Raw genomic sequence first — 12,211 nt, forward strand, 5'->3', positions numbered from 1 at the left:
CATGTAGAAGTGGACAGTAGAGGAAAAAATATTGATAACACAAACTATAATTGCTAACTTACAATTAAAAGACCAAGAGAAGGTGTAAAAAAGCATGAAAATACTTAAGACTGAGAGCAAAATTGAAGATTAAAAAGAACTTAAGATTAAAAAAGGAGGGAAACAAAAAAAAAAGAGAAAACGAAAAGAGGGGAAAAAAGAAAAAAGTATACACCTATGTGAAAAAAATCATGAAAGGATGTAGCCAATGGTAGTCACTTGGAAAGCCGTCTGCAAAAAGATGCACAAAGACATAAAATAATCAGTATGCTTATGCATATTTTGGCTTGCATTAGCAAAAATTTAGAAGGGTAACAGGAGTAAAAGAAATGCAAGGTTGTAATTTCTTTAAAACTTTATCAAGCTGGAGAGCACAATAGTTGTCAGAAAATGGTGTTTTCATAAATCCGTTTTCATTGTGAACAATCAGGGTGCATGACAGTGAAGGGTAGCCAAAGGTGAGGGTGGAATTGTCAGAGTAGCATGAACATTAAAAATAAAAAAACAAAAAGCAAATTAAAACCGCTCTTGATGATTGTCATATGAGTGTGCGGAAATGTTAAAAGGAAGTTAAAAATAAAAGAATTATTTGCATATGAAGATGCACTCTGAGCCAGTTATCTGACAAAATGGGTATACTGAAACAGCCATAGTGAAAAAGCACTATGCAAAGTAGTACAAATGAGCATAAATAACTGTAGTGCGAAAATGACCGAAAGTAATGAAGAATGGACAAAAGGGTGAAAGTGCAAGCAAGGTAAAAGACCAAAGCAATTTCAAAAGTGTGAATAGCTCTTACCTTGAAAAAGACACAATGCCAATGGAAACGAGTCTATACGAGACTCGCAAACACAGTAAAACAAAACCAAAATGTAATGTAAGAAACAGGCAAACCTCACCTTGTCACACAGTGTGCACGTGCCCAGTTCGATAGGAAACGTGTGGATGAGAGCAACAAAAAAAACTAAGAAAGAGAAACCAAAAAAGGGGAGGGGGAAAATGATGGAAACAACAGCGGAAAAGTAAGGATGCATTATATGTATCTACCAGGAGAAAAGGAAGGAAAGTGTCAAAAAACTAATAAAATGAAAACGTGAAGTTACTAGCTCGAAAGAGAAAAAAAAAAAGATTATAGAAAGTAGAGGGAGAAAAATCAAATGTACAGAAGAACTAACTCTACATAATAAAACTATGCCGATAATAATACAGTACATGTGAGAACAGTCATTACATCAAATATATCTGCATGTGAAATACATAATGAAGGAATAAAAGCCAATGTGGAGAGAAACTCTGCAGGGTAAAACTATAATGTCACAATCCATGTAAGATACATAAAGAGTCATTACATCAAATATATCTGTATTTGATTGTTGATGTACGTAAAATTTGAAAACGTAAAATGATTCCGAAATGTGAAATTAATATGAATGCCAATGCTAGTAATGTTCTTGGAAGTGGCTAGATGATCATTGAACAAAACCGGGGGTAAGTCTGGATTATATTGTGTGCCTGAAGATCCTCTCAAAAAATGATGTTAACGTATCACAAAAGATGTACATGTATAATGTATGAGAATGTGTATGTATAATTTATAGAAAGGATGTATAATCAATTTCAAGGTTCAAATCTAAAGGAGATCCTGTTTAGAAAGTGAAAATAAGTTGTTCTTCTTGAAACAAGGATCTGTCCAGATCAGTTCTTCTCTAATTTTTCTTGAAGGTCTTAAATACAAAAAACATGAGGTCTTACTGATACAAGTGGGACTGATTCACGGTCGCGGTTAATATTGCTGTGATGTTCTATAATCCTTGTTTTAATCATTCGTTGAGTCGTTCCAATCACACAGATAATAATGTAGAATAGAATAAGCCACAATTAGTATTTTTTCTTTAAAGCATTCATGATTTTCAAGAATATGCCAATGTTGTCTGATGCTCTTCTGAATTTGACCAGATAGATGTGAAAATGTAAGAGTAGAAATGAAATCTGCTCATGTCTTATCTTCTTTAGGTTTAAGAAGGTTCGCCTTATCTTTGGAGCTAGCTATATTGTATCCTGATGTGATCTGTTTAGCTGGATAGCCTCTTCTTTCAAATCTTGTTCTCATAATTCTGGCCTGTCAATGAAATTCATCTTCTGTGGATATTCTTCTTAGTTGTAAGAATTGTCACTGGGGAAGGTTGGCTTTGAGAGTTCTCTGATGGCAGCTGTTGTAGTGTAAGAGAGCGTTATGGTCTTTGGTTTTTCTATACAGTGGTGGAAATAAGTATTTGATCCCTTGCTGATTTTGTAAGTTTGCCCACTGACAAAGACATGAGCAGCCCATAATTGAAGGGTAGGTTATTGGTAACAGTGAGAGATAGCACATCACAAATTAAATCCGGAAAATCACATTGTGGAAAGTACATGAATTTATTTGCATTCTGCAGAGGGAAATAAGTATTTAATCCCTCTGGCAAACTAGACCTAATACCTAAAAATAGGAGTCAGAAGGGTATTAGAACAGAAGAAAGGCTACAAGAGAAGGCGCGTGACAGATGTGTCATGTAATGCGGCTCCATCATATGACTGCCTGATTTGCCTGTACTGCTATTGGTAAGATTGAAATAAATTATCTTCTTATATCCCAGTGAGTCCTTCTGATTATGGAGTTTGTTAATTCCTGGACTGTGTAAGAGCAGTCTGGGGGAGTATGAGATCAGAACAGGTGGTGGTAACACGCAAATTATATACAAACCTAAATAATACCCTTTTGGTCACTCTTGACATAGAGTCTGTTTATATAAACATTCCTCAATTAGATGCCCTTACCATTGTTGAAGAAACACTAAGAAGAAGAGAAACCTACAAACACATATCCAATCGTCTTACCCTTACTCTAGCCAGTATCAAACTCACAAACAATTATTTTTGTTTTCAGGGAGGTTTTTTCCCCCCAGCAAATCAAGGGAACCGCGATGGGGGCCTCTATGGCCCACGACTTGGCAATCTGTATGTGGCACAATTTGAGAAGCTTTACTTAATAAACCATTCATTCAAAGATTGTATTTTATTGTTCAGATGTTGTGTTGATGACATATTTACTATATGGAAAGGGGGTGAACCCACATTGGAGGAATTCTTCAAATGGTTAAATCAGAGATGTTAACCTAAAATTCAAAATGAATTATGATCACAGACAAATTTCTTTTTTGGATTTAATGATCATTAAGGACACCAATGTTTTCAAGACCGCACTATACAGTGGTGGAAATAAGTATTTGATCCCTTGCTGATTTTGTAAGTTTGCCCACTGACAAAGACATGAGCAGCCCATAATTGAAGGGTAGGTTATTGGTAACAGTGAGAGATAGCACATCACAAATTAAATCCGGAAAATCACATTGTGGAAAGCACCTTTAGCTGTTGCCATGCTTCAATTAAAATTGCTGCTAAGACTAACGCGAATGCAAACACTACCTCATCTGCCTAATAGTGAACTGTTGGCAAGCATTCAGAGTAAGCTCGCCCAGCAATAAACTGTTGACAAGCTCTAAATTAAATCATTGCCATGCTTAAATACAAAGTTAAGTAACACTGTTGCTGCCAGCTTTGAACTAAATTGTTGCTAGATTAACTGAAAAATGTTAGCACTACTTCGCTTAAATTGTAACCAAGCTCAAATGCAATTGTAACGTAGTATTGCCCAAATACACACCAATCACTTATTTGCCACAACACCCAACACATAGAAATGAACACCAGCAATACACTCATAACCATCCAGTGTCTCATTATATTCTCATACGCAATCACAACACAAAACCTAGACAACAACTCCACTACTCACAATCCGCATGACACTCACACACACACCATGCACACCCAAAACAACAACCACAACAATCCACTTACATATCACCAAGCCCATGCACAACCTTTAAACAACCTACCAAATCAAAGACACAACAACCAACCAACAGGATCAAACCCCGAATATTTACGAGAAAACAGGGAAAACAATGACAACAACAAATTCAACCATCGAAGACACAGACAGTTAATAAAAATAAACACATCTAACCCCGCCTTGGAACCACATCACCAAATCAAACTAGGATACGTCAATGCAAGATCAGCAGTAAGCAACTCGATAGACATACTAGATTGGATCACCACAGACAAACTAGACCTCTTATTTATCACAGAAACCTGGTTCTATAGTCCTACGGACCCCGCCATCCTACTAACGTGCCCACCAGAATACAAAATCACGCACTGGACAAGAAATAGAGAAAAAAGAGGAGGCGGAATAGCTTTAATATACAAACCTGAATTCACCATCACAATCACAGGCGAATCTACCTCACCACAACTTGAAATTGCATCGACAAGAATCAACCATCCAAGTCTAATAGGACACCTTAACACAATCCTATTCTACAGGCCACCAGGAAAATGGCAAGATGCCCAAGCACAACTCATGGATTTCATCTCGAATACCTGCGTATCAACCTCAAACATCCTCATACTAGGAGACATCAACTTACACCTAGAAGATGACACCCTACCAAGCACACGAGAATTCAAAGAATTCCTACAACTCTGGGATCTGCAAACACCCGACGTACAACCAACACACGAAAAAGGACACACACTAGATATCATAACAAATAGACTCGAACCAAACTCAGCTATCACACTCACCAACACAAGATGGACACCCACACTGTGGTCAGACCACCATAAAGCAAATGTCACACTTTACTGGCAAAAAACACAACCGAACACAATCAACAAACATGAGCGAACAACCTACACAACAAGGGGAAAAATAGACCCCACAACATTCTGGCAACAGATCTACCAGAGTGAATGGACTGCAAACGCTGGCACCATCCAATTCCTCCAAGAATGGGACGATATAAGCACAACAACATTAGACAAAATCGCCCCAGTCCAAACCAGAACATCACACAGGAAAAATGCAAATCCATGGTTCAACGAAGAGCTGAAAAAACTGAAAACACAAGTCAGGAGACTTGAACGAGCCTGGAATAAAAAGAGAGATGAACAAACACTAAACGACTGGAAACAACTTCGGAGAAAATACAAATACACCATCAAACAGACAAAAAGACTACACTATAAAACATTAATAGGACCAAACTACAAAGACACACATAAACTCTTCAACCTCGTGAACAAACTGTTAGACACCACACCAGTTACAACCAACGGCAAAGATACACCAAGTGCTGACAACCTTGCAAAATACTTCAAGGAGAAGATTGTGCAACTACGACAAAAAATACCCGCCAGCACTACAGAATACACCACTCTCCTAGACTGTCTAGATCCAGAAGAAGGAACACACCCAGCAGACAGAACCTGGACCGAATTTGAACTATTACCAGAAGAACTCATCTCTAAAACTCTCAAAAGATATGCCAAATCCAACTGCAAACTAGACATATGTCCAAATAGCCTCATGCAAACTGCTCCTCAACAATTCATAACAAACCTAACAAATCACATAAACTACATGCTACAAAATGGACTCTTCCCAAAAGAAAAAGGAAAAATCCTACTCACACCAATTCCCAAAGACACAAAGAAAAACACAAACGAAATAACCAACTACAGGCCAATTGCATCCATACCACTAATAACCAAGCTAACCGAAGGTATGGTAACCAAACAACTCACAAACTATCTAGACAAACATTCAATACTGCATGATGCCCAATCAGGATTCCGTTCGAATCACAGCACAGAAACAGTATTAGTCACCCTAATGACCAGATTCAAACAAAGAATTGCAACCGGCAACAATATACTCCTCTTACAATTCGACATGTCCAGCGCCTTCGACATGGTTGATCATGAAATCCTAATACACATACTTGAATACTTTGGCATCGGAGGAAATGTCTTGAATTGGTTCAAGGGGTTCCTAACCCTGCGCTCATATCAAGTCACATCAAATTTAACCACGTCCAAGGCATGGACACCTGAATGTGGAGTCCCACAGGGATCACCTCTCTCTCCAACTATATTCAACCTAATGATGATCCCTTTAGCAAAACTCCTATCAAACAATAACCTCAACCCGTACATATACGCCGATGATGTGACAATATACATCCCATTCAAACAAGACATCAAAGAAATCTCCAGCGAAATCAATAAAAGTCTACACATCATGAACACATGGGCAGATGCGTTCCGCCTGAAACTGAACGCAGAAAAAACTCAATGCCTGATACTCACCTCCCAATACAACACAACAGAATTCAACGTGATAAACACACCAAACCTAAAACTTCCAATCTCAGAAACACTAAAAATCCTTGGAGTGACCATCGACCGCCACCTAACACTCGAAACTCACGCAAACAACGTAACCAAGAAGATGTTCTTCAGCATGTGGAAATTGAAAAGAATTAGACCATTCTTCCCAAGATTCGTCTTCCGCAGCCTAGTGCAATCCCTCGTCCTTAGCCACTTGGATTACTGCAACTCATTATACGCTGGCTGCAAAGAGCAAATACTAAGGAAACTTCAAACAGCCCAGAACACAGCAGCCAGGCTCATCTTCGGAAAACCGAAATATGAAAGGGCAAAACCACTACGAGAGAAACTACATTGGCTTCCACTCAAGGACCGCGTTACTTTTAAAACTTGCACACTAGTCCACAAGATCATTCACGGTGAAGCCCCAGCGTACATGTCTGATTTAATAAACCTACCACCTAGAAACGCCAAAAGATCATCCCGAACTCACCTCAACCTCCATTACCCAACCTGCAGGGGCTTGAAGTACAAGACGATACACGCGTCAACCTTTTCCTACAAGAGCACGAAATCTTGGAATACATTACCACGCAACCTAAGAATGATCAATGATCAAGCCTCCTTCCGTAAACTACTGAAGACACACCTGTTCGAACAAACTTATGGAAAGAGCCAAAACACATAGAGACCACGCATTGTCCACAATGCAATACACATCCGCATCTGTTCCATCATCCCTTTATCCAGTCATCCATACATTCGTCCACGGAACTATATACACTATATGTCTAGGCGCCTAATAACGCCTAATAATGTTTTTTCCCATTGTTTCCTTCTAATGTTTCTATGTTTTGTCCCATTGTTATACTACCAACGATATTCGAATGCCTCGCACAACTCTGTTCAATGTAATCCATAACTTATTTGTAACAAATGTATTTCTATTATTCAAGTCTTATTGTAAGCCACACTGAGCCCGCAAATAGGTGGGAAAATGTGGGATACAAATGCAATAAATAAATAAATAATAAATAATACATGAATTTATTTGCATTCTGCAGAGGGAAATAAGTATTTAATCCCTCTGGCAAACTAGACCTAATACTTGGTGGCAAAACCCTTGTTGGCAAGCACAGCGGTCAGACGTCTTCTGTAGTTGATGATGAGGTTTGCACACATGTCAGGAGGAATTTTGGTCCACTCCTCTTTGCAGATCATCTCTAAATCATTAAGAGTTCTGGGCTGTCGCTTGGCAACTCGCAGCTTCAGCTCCCTCCATAAGTTTTCAATGAGATTAAGGTCTGGTGACTGGCTAGGCCACTCCATGACCCTAATGTGCTTCTTCCTGAGCCACTCCTTTGTTGCCTTGGCTGTATGTTTTGGGTCATTGTCGTGCTGGAAGACCCAGCCACGACCCATTTTTAAGGCCCTGGCGGAGGGAAGGAGGTTGTCACTCAGAATTGTACGGTACATGGCCCCATCCATTCTCCCATTGATGCGGTGAAGTAGTCCTGTGCCCTTAGCAGAGAAACACCCCCAAAACATAACATTTCCACCTCCATGCTTGACAGTGGGGACGGTGTTCTTTGGGTCATAGGCAGCATTTCTCTTCCTCCAAACACGGCGAGTTGAGTTCATGCCAAAGAGCTCAATTTTTGTCTCATCTGACCACAGCACCTTCTCCCAATCACTCTCGGCATCATCCAGGTGTTCACTGGCAAACTTCAGACGGGCCGTCACATGTGCCTTCCGGAGCAGGGGGACCTTGCGGGCACTGCAGGATTGCAATCCGTTATGTCGTAATGTGTTACCAATGGTTTTCGTGGTGACAGTGGTCCCAGCTGCCTTGAGATCATTGACAAGTTCCCCCCTTGTAGTTGTAGGCTGATTTCTAACCTTCCTCATGATCAAGGATACCCCACGAGGTGAGATTTTGCGTGGAGCCCCAGATCTTTGTCGATTGACAGTCATTTTGTACTTCTTCCATTTTCTTACTATGGCACCAACAGTTGTCTCCTTCTCGCCCAGCGTCTTACTGATGGTTTTGTAGCCCATTCCAGCCTTGTGCAGGTGTATGATCTTGTCCCTGACATCCTTAGACAGCTCCTTGCTCTTGGCCATTTTGTAGAGGTTAGAGTCTGACTGATTCACTGAGTCTGTGGACAGGTGTCTTTCATACAGGTGACCATTGCCGACAGCTGTCTGTCATGCAGGTAACGAGTTGATTTGGAGCATCTACCTGGTCTGTAGGGGCCAGATCTCTTACTGGTTGGTGGGGGATCAAATACTTATTTCCCTCTGCAGAATGCAAATAAATTCATATACTTTCCACAATGTGATTTTCCGGATTTAATTTGTGATGTGCTATCTCTCACTGTTACCAATAACCTACCCTTCAATTATGGGCTGCTTATGTCTTTGTCAGTGGGCAAACTTACAAAATCAGCAAGGGATCAAATACTTATTTCCCCCACTGTATATGATCTTAAGATAGTAACAAAATTGAACAGGGATTCCAAAACTGATCCATTTGCAGAGATGATTGCTTCGTGAGGGATTTATGAATTTGGGGTTATATATATAGTGGGTTGTGGAATTAAGAACCTGCAAAAACTGCTTGTCTTTGTGTGTTAAATATCCCGCTTGAAAGGAGAAATCTACGATTTCTGAGTGCTGGTCCCAGATCTGATGGTATGGGGAATATCTGCCATCTGAGACTGTATTTCTTGAATGTAATCCTCGTTGATTATGACAATACCCCCCCCCCCCCCCCCCCCCCCCCCCCCCCCCCACACACACACCTTTGTCCGCTGATTTGATTACAATGTCAAGGTTATATGCCAAAGATTCAACTGTGGTGGACTCATTCATGGTTAGGTTCTCAATGGTTTCCAAATCTTTATGAATACTCACATTGAAAGCTTGAACGAAAGGATCCAGTGGTCCTGGTGGGATCCAAGTGGATGGATTTTTGACAACAGTGGTATCAATATGTGGGGCTGATTTTGAAAGACATTCCTAATGAATTTAAACAGATTGGCTCAAGTTTGGAGTTATGTTTTATTTTTTATTTTTTAATTGTTTTATTATTCATCTATTATGTACCATATAATTTTTGTATTATTTTATATAGTGGTTGTTAGTCTTTTTACCCTTATTGTATGTTTATTGTTTTTAGACCCCTGAGTTAGGTATTTTTGCCGAAACACAGTGCTGTCGGGTCTCTTGAAGAATTAAAGTTCTATTTTTTTCAATCAATCATTCTGCTGTTATCTTTATGGAAGAGCCTTGCTGGTTACACTACTCTTTCCCTGTGTGTGTTAGTGAGACAGCCATCTTTCCCTTGAACAGTCTCTATGACTGAAACCCTCTCTTCAGTTTGTGGCTCAGGAGGACATTAGCTGGGCAGCACTATGGTTTGCATTGTCATCTTCTACCACCCGGAGCCAGGTAGTTGTGTTTTGAACCCCTTCAGTGCTGCAGGTCCCAGACAACAGACGAGGATGTGGCCCAAGGTGCTGTGCTTGCCATGCTTATCCTCTGAGACTTGATCTAAATAGGTGGATAAGTTGAAGATCGCAGGAGGGGGGAAGGGGAAGACAGGAAAGCTGTGAAGGGTAAGAAAAAAATGTCTGAGGGAATTTGGAGGGTAGAGAGCATGAGAAGAGAAGATTAACTGCATTGAAGTTTCCAGGGGTTTTAGGCACCTCAGTTACCCCTGTGGTCAGCTTTTGCTAGCTGAGTGTTATCTTAGACGCCAGACTCTCTGTTGAGCCACAGATAACAGCATTAACTAAGCCTGGTATATTTTTGTTAGAACATAAGAATAGCCATACTGGGTCAAACCAGTGGTCCATCTAGCCCAGTGTCTTGTTTCCAACAGTGGCCAATCCAGGTCTCAAATACCTAGACCAATGGTCCATCTTGCCCAGTATCTTGTTTCCAACAGTGGTCAATCCAGGTTACAAATACATGGCAGAAAATCAAACAGTAGCAACATTCCATACTACCAATCTCAGGACAAGCAGTTGCTTCCCCATTTCTGTCTCAATAGCATACTATGGACTTTTCCTCCAGAAGCTTGTCCAACCCTTTTTTTTAACCCAGTTACACTAATCGCTGTTGCACATCTTCTGTCAAAGAGTTCCAGAACCTTAACTATTCATTGAGTGAAAAAAATATTTCCTCCTGTTTATTTTAGAAGTATTTCCATGTAATTTCACTGAGTAACCCCTAGTCTTTGTACTTTTAGAAAAAGTAAAAATTGATTCACCTCTAATTCTACATCACTCAGGATTTTATAGACCTCAATCATATACCCCTCAGCCATCTCTTTTCCAAGCTGAAGACCCCTAACCTCTTTAGCCTTTCCTCATATCATTTTCCTTTATCATTCTGGTAGCTCTTCTTTGAACCTTTTCTAATTCTGGCGACCAGAACTGAACGCAGTACTCAAGTTGGGGTCGCACCTTGGAGAGATACAAAGGCATTGTAGTATTTTCAGTCTTTTTCACCATCCTTTTCCTAATAATTCCTAGCATCCTGTTTTCGGCTGCCGTTGCACACTAAGCAGAATTCAGTGTATTATCTACAATGACACCTAGATCTTTTTCTTGGTTGTTGACCCCCAAGGGGGACCCTAGCATCAGGTAACTATGATTTGGATTCTTTCCAATGTACATCATCTTGCATTTATCCACATTAAATTTCATCTGCCATTTGGATGCCTAGCCTTTTAGTTTCCTAAGGTCTTCCTGCAATAGTCTGCACATGTTTTAACAACCTTGAATAGTTCTGTATCATCTGCAGATTTAATCACCGCACTCATTCCAATTTCCTTATCATGTATAAATATGTTAAATAGCACCGGTCCAAATACAGATCCCTGCGGCATGCCACTGTTCACCCTTCTCCATTGAGAGAAATGACCATTTAACACTACCCTCTGTTTTCTGTCCAATAACCAATTCCTAATCCACACCAGAACCTTGCCTCCTATCCCACGACTCTTCAATTTTCTCAGGAGGCTTTCATGAGGAACCTTATCAAAAGCTTTCTGAAAATCTAGGTATACTACATCAACTGGCTCATTTTTATTCACATGTTTATTCATACCTTTAAAGAAATGAAGCAAATTAATGAAGCAAGACTTCCCTTGGCTGAACGCATTCCGACTCTGTCCCATTAATCCATGTTTATCTACATGTTTTGTAATTTTATTCTTTATAATAGCTTCCACGATTTTGCTAGGCACTGACGTCAGGCTTAGCAGTCTGTAAATTCCCAAATCATCCCTAGAATTCTTTTTAAAATCTGCTTCGCATTGGCCACCTTTCAATCCTCAGGTACTACAGACGATTTTAACAGGTTACATATTACTAACAGCAGATCAGCAAGTTCATGCTTGAGTTTTTTTGAGTACCCTTGGATGTATGCCATCCGGTCCAGGTGATTTTCTTCTCTTTAATTTACCAATTTGGTTCAGTACATCTTCGTTCACCGATATTTCTTTCATTTCCTACGCATCATCACCTTTGAAAACCATTTCTAGTACAGTCAGGTCTCTTATATCTTCTTTTGTAAAGACAGGAGCAAAGAATTCATTTAGTTTCTCGCTATGACCTTGTCCTCCCTGAGCTGCTTCATGATCTAACGGTCCTACGGATTCCCTTGTAGGCTTTCTGCTTCTGATGAACCTGAAGAAGTTGTTACTGTGACAAGGAAGAATTCTTAACAACCTGTGCCTCTCTGACAATTCATAAACATTATTTCCTCAGAATAAGAGTTTGATGTTAATTGTTGCTCTCAAACTTTATACTGTCATATTTGTATTAATCTGGGTCATGTTTTGTGTTAATTTATGTGAGTTATGCAAGTTATTTATTTATTATAT

At 39.8% G+C, this 12,211-nt stretch overlaps 1 protein-coding gene across 7 annotated transcripts in view; it reads left to right on the forward strand.

The window, feature by feature from the left end:
- Positions 1-12,211, forward strand: part of RERE (arginine-glutamic acid dipeptide repeats) — a 569,568-nt gene that overhangs the window by 431,601 nt on the left and 125,756 nt on the right. The window lies entirely within an intron of this gene.

The sequence above is a fragment of the Microcaecilia unicolor genome, chromosome 13 (genome assembly GCF_901765095.1).
Source record: "Microcaecilia unicolor chromosome 13, aMicUni1.1, whole genome shotgun sequence".
Taxonomy (NCBI): Eukaryota; Metazoa; Chordata; class Amphibia; order Gymnophiona; family Siphonopidae; genus Microcaecilia; species Microcaecilia unicolor.